This window comes from Phoenix dactylifera, chromosome 13 (assembly GCF_051530095.1).
Source record: "Phoenix dactylifera cultivar Ajwa chromosome 13, Ajwa_hap1_PhDact_Kaust_v1.1, whole genome shotgun sequence".
Classification (NCBI taxonomy): domain Eukaryota; kingdom Viridiplantae; phylum Streptophyta; class Magnoliopsida; order Arecales; family Arecaceae; genus Phoenix; species Phoenix dactylifera.
The window spans coordinates 22874908-22896400 of NC_143202.1; the positions used below are offsets into that span (position 1 = coordinate 22874908).

Consider the following 21493-nt stretch of genomic DNA (forward strand, 5'->3'; position numbering starts at 1 on the left):
AATAGCTTCTCTTATACTAATCATGAATACCAATTACATAGTAGCCCTTGGCATTATTTTATAGTGGTTTAGCTAAACTTTGTAAACCCTTTTGGTCCTACATATTAAGAAAAAAGATAGTATTGTTATTCTATATATGTTGAAGGCTTATTAATAAGTATAACTATATTATTCTTGGATGTACATACTATATATATTAACCATCTTTTGTTTGTTAAAGTTTGTATATTTATGAAAGCAATAGTTCATAGAAATATAATGTATGAGATCACTACAATTTCACCAAGCTTATAGTGAAGTCGCATCTAAGATATGTTGACTTACGGTATAGCTTCACGAATTTGAGCAAGATGGACGGAGAGGTAATTGATTCTATATGGATCATCACGTGCTTGTTTCAATGTTAGATTTGAATAGTCTATTTCACAAGTACCTGTAAAAAGAGAGTTTCATTTATAACAATAAGAAAAATAGTAGAGATAAGAGGCTTATGCTCCATCGAGGAGTAAAGGAAGAATATCATTTCGTATTCCAAATCTATCTAAAGTTTTCATAAATTTGATCCGATGATTCTATTTATTTATAAGTATTTGAAAAATATGCAATGAAAGACAATGTTTTGTAGTTCTACATAAAATGTGCTCCAAGGCAACTTGAAAATTAGCAATAGGTTAATCATAGATTTACCTATAATTTTTATTTTAGTTTCTTTTGACAAAAGATTTTGTTTTGCAAACCAAAAAGCATAACACATGCGACAAAAACAACTTTAATTAATTTTTGCCCAATCATATGCCCTTATATCTAACCATATTTGCATTGTAAAATTACTCACCATTTTCAGTGATGTATATTTTTGGGTCTTTATATCTCCTCTTTGTATATAATAAAAGATTTTTTATTCCACGAGGGTAGACATATATCCATGTACCATCCTACAAGAAGGAAAGTGCATTAGATGAAATCTTGGTCATACAAATAATATTAAATGAATATATCCTTAATAATGAGAAATAAATATAATGTTACATGCAAATAAAATATTTAAAGATTTAAAATATGAATTTTTATAAGAGCAAAGGGAGTATGTTATATTTCCTAAGTTATGACTACCTTCAATTTACAATATATGGAGTATATATAAATCAAATGACAAACTATCAACATTCGTGTATATATTGATTCAAAACTTATCCACTTTTTGTTATTTCTAAATGATCATCAGAGATTGGAGACATCATGCCTTTTAATTTTATGAATATTGGTTTGATAAGAAACTATCTTCTACTTTAGCATTAGTAAATAAATTATTGTTTATAAGTTAAAAAGTAAGTTAGTTCCTTTTTTAGAGCCCCTTATTTAATTTAATTACATAAATTGACATTACCAAAAAAATTTAAAAAATTATACAAGAGAGATATCAATTTACTCTACAACTAGTAATAGAAAAATTACAAAATGTTGATCTATGGAGTCATTTTCTCCCTATCAATTATCATTTCAATTATTAAATTGGATATGTACCTTGGCCTCTAACACTTTCATGTCATTGCTTTATCCTTTATATGAATTGTGTTTCTATTCCATTCAACTAAACTCAACTAAACCTTTATCCCAAACTAGTCGGGGTCGCTACATAAATTCTATTTCTCCATTCTGCTCAGTTTAAGGCTATTTTTTTAAAATGATATTGAGATGTCAAGTTCTTCCTTACTACTTCATCCTATGTGATTTTTGATCTACCTTTCTTCCTCTTTTCTTATATATATATATATATATATATATATATATATATATATATATATATATATATATATATATATATATAAAATCACTCTTTTATACCAGTTCATCCCCTGTCTTATATTATTATACATATCCAAACTATCTAAATTATCTTGCTCTCAATTTGTCATTAATTGATGGTACCTTCATCTTTTTATGAATAACTTCATTTTTATTCTTTTATTTTTTGTATTACCAGATATCTATCTCAACATTTTTGTTTTAACAACATTCATCTTGTTTGCATATTATTTTTAATTACTCAATATTCTATTCCATAAAGCATAGCTAGTCATCTAGTTATTCTATAATTTTTTCCCAGCTTGGTAAATATCCTATGACAATATTATATTCTAGATAACTTTTCCATTTTATCCAAACTTGCTTTAATTCTATGAATATCATTCTCTTCAATCTCCCCTTTTTGAAGAACAGTCAATCTTTAACTACCAAAAAAAAATGATCATTCGTGGAAACTTCATGATTCTCAATTTTTTCTTTCATCTTTATTTTGAATTTTACTAAATTAATTGTATTCAGTGCATTCCATATTGGTTCTACTTAATCTAAAATTATTGGATTCTAATTACACTTCTCCATCATTCCAACTTATGATTCATCATGACCTTAGCTTCACTCACCAAGGCCATATCATCTACAAATAGCATGCACCAAGGAATATTACCCTGAATATACTTAGTAGGCTTATTTATAACTTGCGCAAAAGGGTAAGAACTTAAAGTAGATTTTTGGTGTAAACCTATTATAATTAGAAGCTTATTAGTATTACCATCAATAGCTCTCACGCTAGTAACCACTCTATCATGCATGCCCTTGATCACATTAAAATATATAACATTTTTTTTTTATTCTCTAACACTCATTGTAAGACTTCTCTAGGAAGTCTATAATATGCTTTCTTTAAATCAATAAAAACTATATAGAGATCTTGGTCTTTTATTTATATTTCTTCATTAGTCTTTGAAGGAGAAAAATAACTTTCATCACTCTATTTTAGAAAAAAAATCATGTAGTGACATTACATGAGTTAAATATAAGATTTAGACTTGAAAGTTTATAGTTCCATAGTTTAGCGATATATTTTTTTTTGCTATAGATAGCTTAGTGATGTACCATCAATGATTAGATCTCCACTCTTTAGTACAATTGTCAAAAATTAAAATATAATAGTATTCTCGAAGACATACGGAAGTCTAAGTTGCCATTTGTAAAATCTGAGTTATCATTTTCTATTTACTAGTTTAACTAATTATATCATCCAAATACAGGCTATGCCAAGTATGAGAAACCTTTAACAGAAAATAGCATATTGGCCATGCATATTCTAAGTGAATTAGAAGATGGAATTTCTTCACTGACTAAAAGAAATTGGGATTGAATGTATAACTATTTCAAGTTTAACTCATTTGCAGGGCAAAATAATAATTAAAAAAGAAAGATATTGTTTTACCAATTGTCCAATAGGAACACCATCTTTTAGAGCTGCAATAAAAAAAATTGTATAATTATTAGAAAAGTGACTAAGAATATGGCTTTCAAATTACTTCAAATGATTATTCTTTTCATAAAAGAAGCATTGTATCGACTATTTTTAAACTTTAAGTTCTAAATACTGTCATGAATAAGTAACATCCTATCTTATATATAGATAATATCACAAAAAATAGAACAAGTAATAATATATGTTAGTGTTTTAGATGACAAGTTTTAACAAGATAAGCTTCGTATAATTATTGAGATATTAGTTTTAACTCCATGGTTGTATTTTCTAAACATAACCATGTCCATTTCTTAAAGTTCCCATAACCATAATACAAAATTTAATATGCTAGCAAAGTACCGTAATTCCTTATAAACTATAAGAATACCTAACTTAGAACTTATTTTCTATCTAAAAAAGAGGCACTTAATTCTTAAATGAACATATACTCATCCATTATAGATTGTGATTGTAGCCTAGACAATCTTATTTTTCATAGCAACAGTCTCACATAATAATAACATATTAAATTTTATTGAATGCCTTAATATATATATATATATATATATATATATAAAATATTTGAAAGTCAAGTGAAAACTAAATAATTCAAAAATAAATTTTGATAAGGAAAGTTCACATAACAATGCAAAAATAGAAGATAGATTACAAATCTAATACTTAGATACTTGAGCATATAATATCCATAACTTTGAATATTTAATTAATAATAGTAAAGAATAATTATCGTAATATTATGTTGATGATTCATGTCACTCAATGAAGTTAGAACATAAGCAATCCACAGTCATGAAGGCTCACTTTCTTTGGTAGCAAACCCTATTTATACATAATTTTTTTTTTAATAGTAGCATGATCATAAGCAATTAAGATTTTTTTGAAGTTATATTTAATACATTGTGGCATGAATATTAATGACTAAAAGTTATAATTGGAAAATTTATACTATCTTCTCATCTCTACAAGTACCTTGCTATAGTGTTAGACAAGCAGATATATTAATATTATAAATATTACCTTTTTAGCTTCCAAAATATGAGCATGCAATACTCTTATATAAAATCAGTATATATATATATATATATATATATTATGAATATGATGTATAATTTGAGAATATTTAAACCATAAAATAGTAGATAGGCCATCTAAATATATAATCCATCCTTGTTGTTTGAGACACATTCCATTTTCAAATATCTACCATTCTTCAACTTATGCCACTTAAAAAAATTAATTATTCGTACTTGATATCCTTTTCTATTTGTTAATTTATCATTTAAAAATATTTTATTTAATAGCTGAAATTAAATGGAAACGATAATTCTTATATATGGTTAATCTATTCAGCCATTTAGGCATTTAGTATTACAATTTATTATATACATATTGAAAATAAATATGAAACTATTGATAAATATGTTATATCACAATTTTACTAATTTGGAGACATCACCGTAATTAAAAAAGATAGAAGTAAGAAACTATCAAATATTTAGATTATTATGTTGATTGAAGTATCCTTTTCTCTTTCTTTTTCTGCAATTTATATTTTATCTTCTAATAAAAATCATAGAGTAAGGAGGGGGGGGGTGGGAAGGGCGGGTGGGGGCTTTTCTTACTTTTTGAGAAAAGGACAAGCAAAAACCTAACATATGTAGGGATGAGGGTTTGATGGACTTTTCATAGGAAATCAAATAGGTACAAAATATATGTATTTAAACCCTAAGAAGTAAAATAAATGATTAACAACTTTGAGAAAACCAAAAAAGATCAAAATTTTTCACTTTTTTTTACTCTTTACATTCAAACTTCGGAGTAGAAAGGAAAGCCATTTTGGATGATGTAACCTTCTAAAAGTAATAAAAAAATAAATATAGAAGAAACTTGCAAACATAAAATATTTTTATTAAATTAGTCAATCAATTGATATACCAGATTGGTTGGCATATGAGTCACTAAGGATACCAAGTTGCTTGGCATATGAGTCACTATTAGGCGAATAGTTCTGTAAGATTGGAACACTTTGTGCATATGTAGAAGTATAATAGTTAATTCCAATAAAATCATAGGACTCTTTAATCATCTCTGACTGCTCGCTTGTAAAGATAGAAAGCCTCTCCCTAACCAATGCTCTCATGTTGAATGGATAATCTCCATAGACTAATGGATCCATGAACCTGTGTAAATTTGATAAATTAAGATGAAAGTTAGAAAAATAGTTCACCATGTACATGTTAATATATTTTTATAGAAATTATAATGATGATAATTTATATTTTCACTAACCATCCAAGCATGAACTCAATGGCTCTATTTGCAGCCTATTTGTCTTGATACGATTTTGAATATGGCTCAAACCACATACTTAAAAGGGTAATTCCGACTTCACCTTGTTGTTTAGCCTAACATACAATTCATAGCTGGTATTAATAAGGTTCGAAATTGCATGTAGACAAGAAAAATGAATTAAAAATTAAATAAATATTATGGATTCCAATCAATTTAAAAGTAATGTATAATTGTTTATATATTTTATGTAAGAAAGTAATAGAGTTCATTCTCAATAGGTAGAATCACCCATGCAATAGCTGATTGAAAATGTTAGTAAATATGACAAGTTTAATAATTTATATTTTTGAAATAGTTCATATCATTTTATAGAACTTATTTGATGGATACAATTTATTTCAAAATTTTTGTATATTCAAAAACAACATTATCAATTAAAAAGCAAGTACATATGTAATATGCAATAATTAATCATCACAAATTTAACTTCATCTTACTTGAAATTGGTTTTTGTAGAGCCTAGCAGCTACTGCATGAGAAAGAATAAGGTTATGAGTAACAATATATGGTTCCTTCATCGAGTCACCCTCCGGAGATCCAAAAAATTTAGAGCTTCTCCCAGGTGCATGCTTTCCAAAAGAATATCCCATAGTACTAAAACTCCATGGCTCATTTAAAGTGATCCAGTATTTAACTCGGTCTCCAAATTCTTCAAAGCATATGTTTGAAAAATCCTTGAAGTCGTTCCTAAGACAAATATGAGAAAAAAAAATGAAGAGTTCAAAAAATGTACCATGAGAGAACTATAAAATAATTATAACATCTATATAACCTTATACAAAGAAATAACTTGGATGATATTAATTAGAACTACATAAAGTCAGCATAATAATTTTATAAAATAATATATACTATATACATATTAGGTTCCTTTACATAATAAAGATGAGTTCATAATGGGATATCAAAATACAAAAACCGGCCGTAAATCTACAACCTATAACATGATACATGAGAACACTTATCTAGATATATCCAGATGCAATAATTGCATTATTAGTTCTCCTGTATTATATAATATCACAATGAGTTAAGAAATATTTGCTCTTTTTTTAATTTAAAGCTAGAAATTGTGTTAAATAGAATAACTTATTTGTAACTATTACCATTACTGACATATCTTACCCCATTTATTTTGATTTTATCTTCACCATTTGAGCATATAAGTTTTAGCCTTATTGAATGTTAGATTTAAAATTAATTCTATCCACATTTCCACCAAAAATACTAGTTCTGTTCGTAATCTTTGGGTGATGACGTGATGAAAATAGAAAAATCATTGTCAATAAACTTAGACACTTACACAATCTGACTGCTCAAGAAGCCTCCATATGCATCCTCTAATGCTTGTGGTACATCCCAATGAAATAGAGTGACAAAGGGCTTTATTCCTGCAGAATAGTCACAAAAGTATTATATAATTGCCGAGACTTGCAAAAGGATGAAAAACATTTAAGATTATCTTTACTTGTTATTACCATATTTTATTAACTCGTTGATGAGATCATTGTAGTATTTGATCCCTTCTGGGTTTACTCCATCTTTTAATGTGCCCTCTGCAAGGTTAAGATGCTCATGATTATGGATAAAATTGATGCAAGCTATACTGCCTCCGCGTTCAAGTAAGTTTCATCATAAAGAATTCTTATGGAATTTTGGAGGCAAGTATGACACCTAAGCTGGTTGTGCTCCAAAATCTATATTCATAATTGACAACTTAGATGGTTAGCTTACACTTCAGTTCAACAAACTCCATAGCTATGCATAGAATTTAACAACTAGAAGAAGCATTGATATCTATAGACATGAAACACAGAATAAGAACTTTACTTGGCAATATCCTTGACCAAGAAATGGAGAATCGGTATGAATCCATGCCTATATCCTTCATTATTTTAACATCTTCCTGTGACCATAATAAGTAAAAGGATTCGAGTTAAGAGGTGCTATAAGTACAGGGAAGGAAAAAGCTATCAAGTCAACCTTCGCAATACCTACTTTGAATCTGTGGTATGAGTCAGTAGCAATGTCTCCGGTGCTTTTGTCTTGAATTTTATCTATAAAATATCATGAAAGCATTTACATGAGACCAGGATTCTGCCCCAATATGCAAAGACAAACCTTTAGTTTAAGAAAAGGAAAAAGCAACCCTTCTATGTAGCATCAACAAAGATTTGAACAAGGATTCTACTCATGCAGAAGAGCATAACCAGGAAATTAAAGTTTCTTAGTTCCCTTATTGCCGTATGTCTTTGCATAGGGGAATAGGTGCTAAAATTAAAATAATTTTAAATGTACAAATACATGTTTATGTGTGTAATTATAGTCAATTGTATGTATGTATATGTATGTATGTATGTACATATATTATATGCATGCATGCATGTATGTTCATGCTCTAGGTTGAGATGCAAAGCGAACTTTTTTTTTTTGTTGGTCATTTGTAGCAGTTTTAGGTTTGAATACTTAGCTTATCCATCTCCTTTTGATTATTTGAATACATGTTTATGTGTGTACTATATGTATATGTATATACATATGTACATATATTATATGCATGCATGCACGTATGTTCATGCTCTAGGTTGAGATGCTGAGCGAACTTTTTTTTGTTGGTCATTTCTAGCAGTTTTAGGTTTGAATACTTAGCTTATACATCTCCTTTTGATTATTTGACTTTTAGTTGAAGTTATGGACTATAGATGAGTAGGGAAGCAAATTAAGTATCCAACTTTGTGCAACAAATGTCTGTAAAGACCATATTCTAGTTATGTGAATTTGAAGAGGAGATGGAACTAATCAGGAGGTGTTGATCCTCATGCATACTGACTATAAGGCAAGAGCTAATCTAAGCATAACTCCGATCTCTGGTGCATGAAAAGTGCGAAAAAAAGACCATTTTTTTGAGCGTAAAATGATAGATATACTTTGAATAATAAATAATTAATTTAGTACTAATTCTCATGTGCTAGATACTTTGACCGAAACTATTCTTCAACCTTCAATTAAAGAATCATGGAGTAATTGAGGCATGATCCTTGATTGGCTGCCCCTTTATGTTCAATCCTTCAACATGGTTGCCAACAAGTATAGAGTAAATACGACTATGTGCATAAATAAAACTAATGAGTTGCACCACACAAACCTAACTGTGAAGAGAAATTAAATTAAAATGCTCACCATAAATGTGTTAGCTAGACATAAATTGATACCAAATCTTTTTCAATAAAAAAGAATATAAAATTTAGAAAACTTCTTTTTGGTTATTATAGATATGGATGGTAATATATGAAAACTTGTAGCTAACCCGACTTGATGTCATGTCAAGAAGCTTTGATTTATAACAATTAATATGTCGACACTCATAACCCACTTGACCCATAAAGAAATCTAATATGCAAATGTTGTTCTTCTATCAACCCAACTTACTATATCTAAATCTTTATATTTCATGACTTGTAATATTTAAAAAATTAATCACGCACAGTATCTTTACTTAAAGACATGGATGATTTAACTTGACTTATATCGCCTAATCGAAATAGAACTCTATCATCATGATCTGAGTCATGTCAAAGTTCTAACCCATATTGACCTGTTTAGGCTTCGGGTCAAGATTTTGAACCATACCCAACCTGAACTGAAGAACTTCTTGACCTATGCCCCACCCAAATTGCTTAGTTGAGTCATGTTAATATATTTTGCCATCCCTAATTGTAGAAACCAACTTATTAGTTGCAATAATCTTAGCAACTATTTAGGACATCTATCATCTTAATATATCTTAGTATATTTTTGCCAAAAACTTCCTTGTTCTTGTTGTGCTCATGGATGAAAGAACAATATCAATCATCCCCAAACAAAACCATTGAAGGACTTCAAAATCCTTCAGACTCATAAGCATGAGCAAGAAAGCTTGATCATTGTAATTTATCATATGCCTTTAAGAGATTATGATCCTTTTCTATATTCTGATCATGCCCTCATACGCATCTATAACAATAAATATTATACGCTAGTTTTTGATGAAATAAGATAGAACAGTTGTTATAAATAAAGAAGAATAAAGTAGAATAATCTCATGATTAGTGAAAGAACTTTCATAACTCTCTTTGTTATCTAATCATTTAATCTATCTTTTTTCTGAGCAATATTTTTATAAAAAATATTGAGGAGCAAGCACTAGACTAAACTAAGTGTTAAAACAAGTTGAAATAGACAAAAATAAAGTTAGAATTTTTTATGTATAAATTCTCGTGAATATGTGAAATTACATGAATACCCTCATAGAGTTGCTATTTGTATGTATAATAATATAAATGTTTCTTTTTGCATGTTAAGGATATTTTAGTAAGTAAAATTTTAAAGTGCTAATTTTTTAACGACATTAGATGGTGTAAGTATATATGCAAGAAAAAAGAAAAAAATATATATACATGCAACACGAGTGTTTTATAAGAGTATACATGAAATATCAATTTTGAGAGGTATTCTCGTAAATTCTAATATTTAGAAGGGTATATTTGCACAAAATCTATTGTTATATTAGCTGGCCGATTTCAATGCATGAATGGGTTATACGTGAGTAACCTATCCAACGGCAAGTTATGGAAGGAAAGAGGAATTTTTAGCAGCGGTAGAAGCATGTTTGCGGAACTCATTATCCTTAAACTTTAGAAATAAACTAATAGATGACTTTTGATTTCAATTTATTATCCTAGTTTTTGGGGTAGCAAGCGTCCACCTGCAGGGCAATCATTTTCTTTTCCTAGATCTTCCAATGCCTTCATACGATTTTTACTTCTAAGTGCAAAAAAAAGTTAAAAATGATAGTGGAGGTTTCCAAGCGACAACCTTTGTTGTTATGGGTGAAGGTGTCCCATATACTTGGCCCTTTCCCTCCTTCATTCCACGCTCCTTCCACCTTCACCATGTCCCATCAGCAAACAGCCCATATTAGTGGCATGGATGGATGTGTGTGTGTGTGTGTGTGTGTGTGTGTGTGTGAGAGAGAGAGAGAGAGAGAGAGAGAGAGAGAGAGACCTGGTAAGCAGAAGACGCAGCACCGAAGGCAAAACCAGGAGGGAAGCTACTCCTTCCTAAAGTCACCTTAGCTGGAACCCCCGTTGGAGGTTCCGATCTTTTCCTCTTCTTCTGAGGAAACTCTACTGGAGGCGCCATGACAGCAGTATGCACACCAGCAGAGCTCAATGCATTACGAGGAGGCCTCTGCAAGCAGGAGCCTATCTATATATATTGCCAGCCATTGCGTGTTTAGCTCGAGGAATTGGTCCAAGTCTTGGGAGTTGGAATATAGAGCTGGATTTGTTGATGCATTCTCACATAGCTTTCGCGACCACTTCATTGGTGAAACATCTGGACTGAGCCAATGCAAATCTTGCGTGGCTGTTTAATCTCATTCATTCAAAAATGTGGAATATTCTAAATTGTAATATGACCAACTACAACATCGCCTGATTAAAAGCTTAGAGAACGCCAACTTGGTTCAGTGAAAAATCCACAATGCATTGATTTGGACATCTCGCCAGTGTTCATATAAATTAAGAAGAGAATTAAACATTTGTCCAGGTCAACGCGATGCTTCGCACATGCGATTCTTCCTTTAAAAGAGACAATTCTTCCACACGGCATGTCCCAATCTTGGGAACTCGAATTAGGTATATATAGTCTTGGGTGATGGAATTGGTCCAAGTCTTGGGGTTAAGACTTGGGAGTTGGAATTGGTCCAAGTCTTCGGAGTTCGAAACACAACGCATTATGTGGACGGTATAGACTTAAGGCAAAGCACGTGTTTAGAGAAGCCAACGGGGCGGCGGATTGCGTAGCATCTTTTGTTGCCAATCATTGGGAGGACCACTTATGGAAGAAAGAGGTGGAATTGCCTACTGCTCTCCTAATGTTCTGCCTTTTGATTTTCTTAGCTGTATTTGTACACGTTATCCGTTTTAGCAAAAGAGAGAGAGAGAGAGAGAGAGAGAGAGAGAGCATTCTTCCACACGGCATGCCGCACGAAGTTCAACGGCTCTCCATGGGCCTCCCATCGTTATGTGGGCACCTGAGCCAGGCCATGCCCACGTGTAAAAGAAAGAAAAGGGTGGGCTCCATTGGAAGGCTTGGAACAGAGTGTTCGGTGCTCCTTGAAACTTAATCTTGCTCTATCTGTTTCAGAATCTGATAAAACATGGGAAACACAATGCATTACACGGTCGGTATAGACTTTCGATTCAGCATATTGTCCACTTGATTTTAAAATCACATAATCATTAGGTATATTGAAAGAAGTCAATTAACATCAACCTTCCAACTGGCCAAGATATGCCCTTAAAACCTATGTAGGCCACATTAACATCAACCTTTCAACTAGCCAACAAATGCCCTTAAACCTAAATAGGCCACCATTAGTTTTCCTTCTAATCAATAAGTAGCACAACGGAAAAACAAGAGAGGGAAGAAAACTATTAAAAACTATTTTCTACAGTTCTTTGCACCTTATCAACAGGATATCAAGATGGAATGTAAAAGTAAAACATTTTTATGATGCTGATGGTAGTCTAAATTAAACAACTACGAGTGTCATGTTAGCATGTAGCAGGAAAGATATGATCGACGCACATCTCTACTATGAAATCAAGAAACAACATTTTCTAAGCAAATGTGATATGGCAGGATTTAAAAAAAATCTGTTGAAGAACACAAAAACTTGATATTAAGTACCTAGGACATATTAAGTTTAAAATTTCCTAGTTTATTCAACATCGAGAGCTTGATGAGGGCTTTGCCGGCTCTTCATATGCTAGGCAATAGTAATAGAACTTTTGTTTAGCAAAGAAAAGAAAAAATGGACTATTCATATATACTCGCATGCACGGTAGTTCTCGAGTCAGTAACGAATAAATGTGGTAGATGGCTTCATAAAATTGATTGGTTTTCAGTCAAAATGGACCGATTTTAGCATTTAAGGACTAAATACATGTGAACATGTAAGTGATCAGCAATTTATGAGGGGTGGTCTGGACTCTTAGCCTTGCTTAATTAAGAGCCATCCTAGACCGTCAGATTAGGATGGCTCTTAATTTGTTCTTGCCTAGATATTTAAGCCATGCAGTTCTTGCTTGTTTGTTTGGCTTTCTTCCTCTCACCCCATTTCTTTAGTTTCCAAAGATCTTCCTTTGTTTTTCATTTATTGTTTTTTTTATTGTTTCATTTGATCCTGTCCCTCCATTCTTTGTAACTGCGAATCTTGATGGCTTAACTAATTAAGAGTTCTAGAGATCAAGGCTGCAAATGGCTGCCTTTTGTACGAGCCTTGGGACTTGATCAAGTGTAATATGTGCAACATGTCAAATTCTCCTAGTCCAAACTAAAAGAACCCAGTATCAATAATGAAAACCATCAATCCTAAAGACTTAGAGTGGTAGCATCATGGTCGGCAAAACTGTCCAGAACTGCCTAGTTCGAGGTGTACCGAGCCGTACCGGCGGCGGACCGGGACAGTTCCAGCAACCAAAACGAGAAACTGACGACGGAGGGAGAGAAAAAGAAAGAAAGAGAGAAAAAGAGAGAGCCTTGGTGTATTTATCTCTATTATTTATTACTCGCTATAAATTATCAAAAAATACTTTTTATTAGATTATGATAAAACTAGGGAAAGACTATGAGGAAACACTAAGAAATGGTTCAACAAAAAACTGACAATTTAGATAATTGAATAATCTTTGGACCTTAGGCCTAATTGAAAGCTGTGCATTAAACACCCCATGTGAATAGCAGTCCTGTTGTCGACATTGGCTTGTAAAGAAACTGTAGTCAAAGGAGGTATAACTGTGCAAATTAAACAATAAATGAAGCCCATTTGCTTTACAGAGTTTGCTTGCTCCACTTATAAATGCATGTGCTGGACACAATGCTAAGATTAGATTTAGAATTTAGTATCCATAGAAGTCCTCTAGTTTCATTGCAATCAATTGCCACCCTTTGTTTTCATGTTTTTTATGATATTGGCCCTCATGCAGCAGGCTTTAACAGTGATAAGTGGGTTCTGCTGTATTAGTGTAAAGATCTGAAATTGGGTCCGTCCTTGGGCCTAATGAACTAAAGTCGGCAATGGATGCCGACTTCAGTTTGTTCACCGTGGTCATCCCCACGATGAACACGCTGGCCAAACGGCCAGCGGATTCCCCTCCCCCTCCCCACAAATCCCTCTCCCTCTCTTTCTCTTCTCTGAGAACCCCATCCCAGCCCATCCCTTTCTCCCCATTCCTCTAAAAAAAAAGAAGAAAATCTAACATTTCCTCCTCTCCTCTTTCCCCTTTCTTGAGAGGTTTGCCGGAGCCACCGCCGTCGCCGGAGCCGCCAACGCCGCCGGGGAAACCACTCGTCGACGACCGGAGGTGAGCAAGACAACATAGATCTTTTTTTTTTTATGGATTTAAGGGAGAGAAATGATGGGGAATTAGTCGGTTTCACTTCCCCTGTTTCGGGGGAAGTTTTTGATGAATTTCGGCCGGCCGACAGTGGCCGGCCGGAGTCAATCCGGGCCGAACGGAGTTCGGCCGGAGGTGGGCGAACGGGGGTCGGGCATCCCAGCCTCGGTCCCTCTTTTTTTCCCCTTTCTTCCTCTCCTTCTTCTCTTATTCTTCTCGTCCGGCATCGCTTGTGACAGTGGCGTGGCCGACGGCGGCTGGCCGAGCGCCGCCGCCGAGGGCCACGGTCGACTGCCGAGGGCCGACCGGAACCACCAGCCACCCTCCTCCCTTCTTCTTCTTCTTCTTCTTCTTCTTCTTCTTCTCTTCCTTCTTTCTTCTTCTCTTCTTCTTCTTCTTCTTTATTCGGCCTGGATTTTCCTTGCTTTGAAACCCGTGCCTTAATTGTGAACCAGACTTTGAACCGGGTCTAAACTGTGAACCGGTTCCACCTATTCCGTGAATGGATTTTGATTAGGGTCTGGATCTGAGTCAGAAATTTGGGTTAGCCTGACTTGAGTGTAATCTGGTTCGTCAAGATTTGATCTAATCTGGTCTGATTAGACCTGGTTTGGGTTGGGCTAGGGAACTGTTTTTGGGCTGAGTTGGGCCTGATTGGATCTGTGGGCTGGTTTGGGTTGGGCCCGAAATCTGATCTGGACCTGTTATCCGGTTTGGATCAATTGGGCCTAATCTGTTTTGGGCCACAATTGACTTGGGTTTAAAGGATTCTGATTTTAGGGTCTATGTTTGATCTTAGGGGCCCATTCTTGGATCTATGAACTTAGGAGTTTAAGGATTTGAAAAATTATTTAAATTATGTTTCTTAGTTAATTAAATAATTAATGTTTATGTTTTAATCAGAGGTTCATGATATCTGTGGCAGAAATTGTTAAGTTAACCCAGGTAGGTGACCTATTGCTTTAAAGTAGAATTTTAATATGTATCTTGCATATATTGATGTTATAATTTATTATTGGCATTATGTGTTAGAATTAGAGATTAATATTTAATTTCATAAACTGTTTTGTACTTTACTATTGGAAGTATGATCATGACTTGATTTGGAAAGTTGATTATTGATTTTTAAAATCCGCGTGACTATATTCTAGGCCCCGCCAATGGGATGATACGTTGGCCCTGTCGACTTGTACTGAGGAACTAGTTTCGACACCGCGACCACCGGTGATAGAATAGTGGCGGCACAGGGGGTGCGTTTTGCTCTTCGGAACGGCTCGGTGGAGCGTGAGTTTGGCACCAGGGGGTGCGGCACAGTGGTGCGTTGGCTCAGTGGAGCGGCTCTTCGAAGAGTTGTATTGGCACTTCGGTGTAACCATGCCACTGGGTGATGTGGCCGTAGTCATGCGGTTGAGTTATTTTGAGTCTCGGATCGGGTTTACGGATTATCGTGTGGATTTTTGGATTCATGAGTTTAGTTGCTTTTTATATGCATGACGACATGTTATGTGACGACTTTATTGCATGATGTTGCCTACTGAGCTGTTAGCTCACTCCTATTATTTACATTTTTGCAGGTGATAACATATGATTATAGGGATTATGGGATGGAGTGATCATGATGTATTTAGCTAGTAGATATGGACTTTCTTTTGACTTATGTATATATATGGACATTTGATATGAAAACTGAAATTTATCTTTAATTAGTTATTGACGGTTGATATGATTTATCTGCCTTGCGTGCCTGCGGGGTCCGCCCTGCAGGTGCGCGGCGTCTGCTCGCGCCCCGGGCCCCGAGTTCGGGGCGTGACAGATTTATTGGTATCAGAGCATAGGTTAAAGATCACTAGGGACATTATAACAGAATCATAATAAATATAATAATAAATAATAATAATTAAAAAAATAAAAAAAACTTAGGAATATAGGGACACATGTGAAGAAATGAGAGTGGGGTAGAAAATCTTATGGGTGGGTAGATCTAACACTAATGATGTGTTATTCGGAAAAAAAAACTTAGGAATATAGGGACACATGTGAAGAAATGATAGTGGGGTAGAAAATCTTACAGTAGATGGATCTAACCCTGATGTTGTGTTATTTGTGTATGTATCAGCATGCCGCCCCACCGTGCACGTGTGGCACCTCGCCGCCTGATCGAGACTACCGGGAGTGATCCAGCCACTTCTCATCCGACTGAGAGAGTCCAGAAGGACGAGACTGATCAGACAGTATTGGATGGACCAGATCATCGCTAGGAGAGCAGGATGGGAGGACCGACCCAGGTGATGGAGCTGACCAGAGAGGTTGTTGGGTTAGTTCGGCAGCAGAGGGGACCGCAGCAGCTACTTCCCTCTGCTAGTTCTTCAGATCAGGGGAGGAGTATAGCAGAGTTCAGGAAGTTGGCTCCTCCGGCCTTCAAGGGAACTACCGATCCCCAAGAGGCCGAATGTTGGATAGATGAGATGGAGAAGGCCTTCAGGGCCATGGGTTGTACTGAGGAGGAAAAGATCAGATTTGCCACCTATATGCTTCAGGACCGGGCTCATCATTGGTGGGAGTCTGTGGAGAGGACCATGATGCAGGATACATGATCTGTGACCTGGCCGGGATTCCGCATGGCCTTCTACTCCAAGTATTTCCCTTCCAGTCGTATCAGGGAGCTGGAGAGGGAGTTTCTGAGCCTCTCTCAGGGGAGTATGACTGTGGAGGACTATGAGGCTGAGTTTGATCGGTTGTCCCGTTTTGCACCATCTCTTGTCCAAGACTCTAAATCTAGGATGAGTAGATTTGAGGAAGGACTGAGGCCTCGCCTGCGTCAGGGTTTAGCTGCTGTTCACTCGACTGATTATGATGACCTAGTTGACAGAGCTAAAAATATGGAGATCATCTGGAAGGAGACACAGGATGGTCAGAAAGGAAAGTTGAAGAGGACTAGGGACTTTGATTCTGACGGTGAGCGGCATCTGCGCCGACCTATGCAGTTCCGTCCAGGAGCAAGGTAGTGAGTTCCACATGGGAGGACTGCACCGGATCACAGGGGGATATCAGGAGTGTGCTTCAGGTGTGGCCAGACTGGACATAGAGCTGTTGAGTGTCTTCAGACACGGCCTGGTATTGGGGCATGTTTCAGGTGTGGTCAGCAGGGCCACCGGATAGCTGAGTGCCCTCAGACTCAGACTGTTTCTAGAGTTTGTTTCGGGTGTGGTCAGCCAGGACACAGGATTTTCAGTTGTCCTCGTACTAGATCTGCGCAGAGGCCACCGAGTTATGTAGCTCCTCAACGACAGACTTCCTTCACTCCAGTACAGGCTACCCAGTCAGCTGTCCCCAGGCAGCAAAGGGGAGGAGGATCTCGTACCCAGGGATGAGTTTATGCGCTGACTCAGCAGGATGCTCAGGCATCCAACACTGTAGTGACAGGTACACTGTTGGTATCTTCCACTTATGCTTATGTGTTATTTGATTCTGGTGCTACGCATTCTTTTATCTCATCTTCATATGTGCATAAGTGCGATTTACACTACTCTTTCTTAGAGAGGGAATTATGCATTAGTACTCCAGCTGGGGGTACAATGACAGTTAGTCAGATCTGCATTTCCTGTCCAGTACTAGTTGAGGGTAGAGATTTGAGAGCTAATTTGATTGTTATGAATCTGCATGATTTTGATGTAATCTTGGGTATGGATTGGTTGGCTGCATACCACGCTACCATAGACTGTTTTCTGAAGAGGGTGACCTTTCGGATCCCGGGTATTGATGAGTTCAGTTTTATGGGTGATGACTGGGGTGTCTCTTCTCAGGTAGTGTCTGCTATGCAGTGCATAAGATCTCTTAGAAAGGAGGTTCCCATCTTTATGGCCGCAATTGCAGATTCTGAGCAGTCCGAACAGAGAATTGAGGATATACAAGTAGTCAGTGAGTACCCTGATGTCTTTCCTGATGATCTGCCTGGTTTACCTCCTGATAGAGATGTCGAGTTTGCTATTGATATAATCCCTGGTACTGCACCTTTGTCTAAAGCTCCTTATAGAATGGCCCCTGCTGAACTAAAGGAGCTGAAGGACCAATTACAGGAGCTATTGGATCTGGGTTTCATTCGACCTAGTGTCTCTCCTTGGGGTGCCCCAGTATTATTTGTAAGGAAGAAAGATGGTAGCATGAGACTGTGTATTGATTACCGGAAAATCAATAAAGTGACTATTAAGAATAGGTACCCTCTACCCCGGATTGATGATTTATTTGACCAGCTTCAGGGTGCTCAAGTATTTTCCAAGATTGATCTTCGATCTGGATATCATCAGCTGAGGATAAAGGAGTCTGACATAGCCAAGACTGCCTTCCGTACCAGATATGGACACTATGAGTTTCTTGTGATGCCTTTTGGTTTGACTAATGCACCAGCAGCATTTATGGACCTGATGAACAGAGTGTTTAAGCCTTTTCTGGATAAATTTGTCATAGTATTTATTAATGATATTCTGATATATTCAAGGAGTCAAGCAGAGCATGAGCATCACTTGAAGATTGTTTTGGAGACTCTGAGGCAGAATAAGTTGTATGTTAAATTAAAAAAATGTGAATTTTGGTTGGACAGGGTGATATTTTTAGGGCATGTTATCTCTAAGGAAGGAATTATGGTTGACCTAAAGAAGATTGAAGCTGTGATTGATTGGAGCAGACCGAGTAATGTGTCTGAGATTCGCAGCTTCCTTGGACTAGCCGGTTATTACAGAAGGTTTGTGGAGGGCTTCTCTAGTATTGCTGGACCCTTGACTCGACTCACTCGCAAAGGAGTGAAGTTTGAATGGTCGGATCAGTGTGAGAAAAGCTTCAAGGAATTGAAACACCGTCTAGTATCAGCACCTATTCTGACCCTACCAGTTACCGGTACTGATTTTACCATTTACAGTGATGCTTCCAAGAAGGGTTTGGGTTGTGTGTTAATGCAAAATGAGAAGGTTATTGCTTATGCCTCCCGACAGCTTAAGCCCTATGAAAAGAATTATCCCACTCATGATCTTGAGCTTGCAGCTGTGGTTTTTGCCTTAAAGATCTGGAGACATTATCTTTATGGAGAGACTTGCCAGGTATTCACTGATCATAAAAGTTTGAAATATCTCTTCACTCAGAAGGAGCTGAACATGAGACAGAGAAGGTGGCTGGAATTGCTGAAGGATTATAATTTATCTATTCATTATCATCCTGGGAAGGCAAATGTAGTAGCAGATGCTCTAAGTAGAAAATCTTCAGAAAATGTTGCAGCCTTAATTACTACTCAGAGAAATATCCTGAAAGATCTGAGGAGGGCAGAAATAGAGGTATATCTGCATGATGCTACCCTAAAGTTGGCAAACTTACGGGTCCAGCCTACACTCATTGACAGAATTAAGGCAGCGCAAGTGGATGACTCTCGGCTCCAGAAGATCAAGAAAGACATTGAGTCTGGATCTCAGTCTGATTTTCATATACATGAGGATGGCTCATTGAGGTTCATTGGCAGAGTTTGTGTTCCAGATGATCCTAGTCTGAAGAAGGAAATTATGGAGGAGGCTCACAGTACGGGATATACAGTGCATCCTGGTAGTACAAAAATGTATAGGAATCTGAAAGTTGTGTTCTGGTGGAACAATATGAAGAGAGAGATTGCCCAGTTTGTATCTCAATGCTTAACTTGTCAACAAGTTAAGATTGAGCATCAGAGACCAGCTGGTATGCTTCAGCCCCTTCCGATCCCAGAGTGGAAGTGGGAGCATATTACTATGGATTTTGTGTCAGGGCTACCTCGTACCCTCAGAGGTAATGATTCAGTCTGGGTGATTGTAGACAGATTGACCAAATCAGCACATTTTCTAGCATTTAAGACTGGGATGACACTAGAGAGATTTGCAGAGTTGTACATTGAGCAGATCGTGCAGCTGCATGGAGTTCTAGTATCTATAGTGTCTGACAGAGACTCCCGATTTGTGGCTCATTTTTGGGACAGTTTGCACAAAGCTTTGGGAACCACTCTTAGCTTCAGTACAGCTTTTCATCCACAGATAAATGGGCAGTCCGAGAGGACCATTCAGATTCTAGAGGATATGCTGAGAGCCTGTTCTATTGATATGAGGAGTTCTTGGGATCATCATTTGTCGTTGGTAGAGTTTGCTTATAACAATAGCTACCAGGCAAGTATTCAGATGGCTCCTTATGAGGCGTTGTATGGTATGAAGTGTAGATCACCTATCTGTTGGGATGATGTGGGGGAGAGGAAGATTCTGGGTCCAGAGATTATTCAGCAGACAGTGAAGAAGGTTCAGCTGATTAGAGAACGACTTCGGGCAGCTCAAAGCAGACAGAAGAGTTATGCTGATATCAGGAGGCGGGATCTGGAATTCCAAATCGGAGATCATGTTTTTCTCAGAGTGTCCCCTTCTAAAGGGGTAATGCGATTTGGAGTTCGGGGTAAGCTCAGCCCGAGATATGTGGGACCATTCGAGATTCTTGAGAGAGTTGGAACTGTTGCTTATAAGCTGGCACTTCCACCTGCTTTATCGGGGGTTCATTCTGTTTTCCATGTCTCTATGTTGAGGAGGTATATTGCTGATCCCAGTCATGTGATTGAAGTGGCACCTTTGAAGCTCCGCGCAGATCTTTCTTATGTTGAGCAGCCTATTCGTATAGTGGATAGGAAGGACCAAGTTTTGAGGAGGCGCACGATTCCTTATGTAAAAGTGCAGTGGAGCAATCACAGTGAGAGAGAAGCTACCTGGGAACTGGAGGAGGAGATGAGAGAGAAGTTTCCTGCCTTGTTCTCGGATTGAGGTATGTTTTAATTTTGAGGACGAAATTTCTTTTTAGTTGGTTAGAGTGTAAAGATCTGAAATTGGGCCTGTCCTTGGGCCTAATGAACTGAAGTCGGCAATGGATGCCGACTTCAGTTTGTTCATCGTGGTCATCCCCACGATGAACACGCTGGCCAAACGGCCAGCAGATTCCCCTCCCCCTCCCCGCAAATCCCTCTCCCTCTCTTTCTCTTCTCTGAGAACCCCATCCCAGCCCATCCCTTTCTCCCCATTCCTCTAAAAAAAAAGAAGAAAATCTAACATTTCCTCCTCTCCTCTTTCCCCTTTCTTGAGAGGTTTGCCGGAGCCACCGCCGCCGCCGGAGCCGCCAACGCCGCCGGGGAAACCACTCGTCGACGACCGGAGGTGAGCAAGACAACATAGACCTTTTTTTTTATGGATTTAAGGGAGAGAAATGATGGGAAATCAGTCGGTTTCACTTCCCCTGTTTTGGGGGAAGTTTTTGATGAATTTTGGCCGGCCGACAGTGGCCGGCCGGAGTCAATCCGGGCCGAACGGAGTTCGGCCGGAGGTGGGCGAACGGGGGCCGGGCATCCCAGCCT

The 21493-nt window shown here is 36.6% G+C and overlaps 1 pseudogene across 1 annotated transcript; it reads right to left on the reverse strand.

The window, feature by feature from the left end:
• Window positions 1-320: 320 nt before the first annotated feature.
• On the reverse strand, window positions 321-10931 carry LOC103698429 (furostanol glycoside 26-O-beta-glucosidase-like; annotated as a pseudogene). Its single transcript, XR_015972614.1, has 12 exons — window positions 10703-10931; window positions 10514-10583; window positions 7658-7716; window positions 7490-7565; window positions 7138-7215; window positions 6963-7050; window positions 6097-6346; window positions 5597-5712; window positions 5243-5487; window positions 3257-3288; window positions 836-935; window positions 321-433 (listed from the first exon to the last, which is right to left on the reverse strand). The product of XR_015972614.1 is annotated as a furostanol glycoside 26-O-beta-glucosidase-like (transcript).
• Window positions 10932-21493: the final 10562 nt, after the last annotated feature.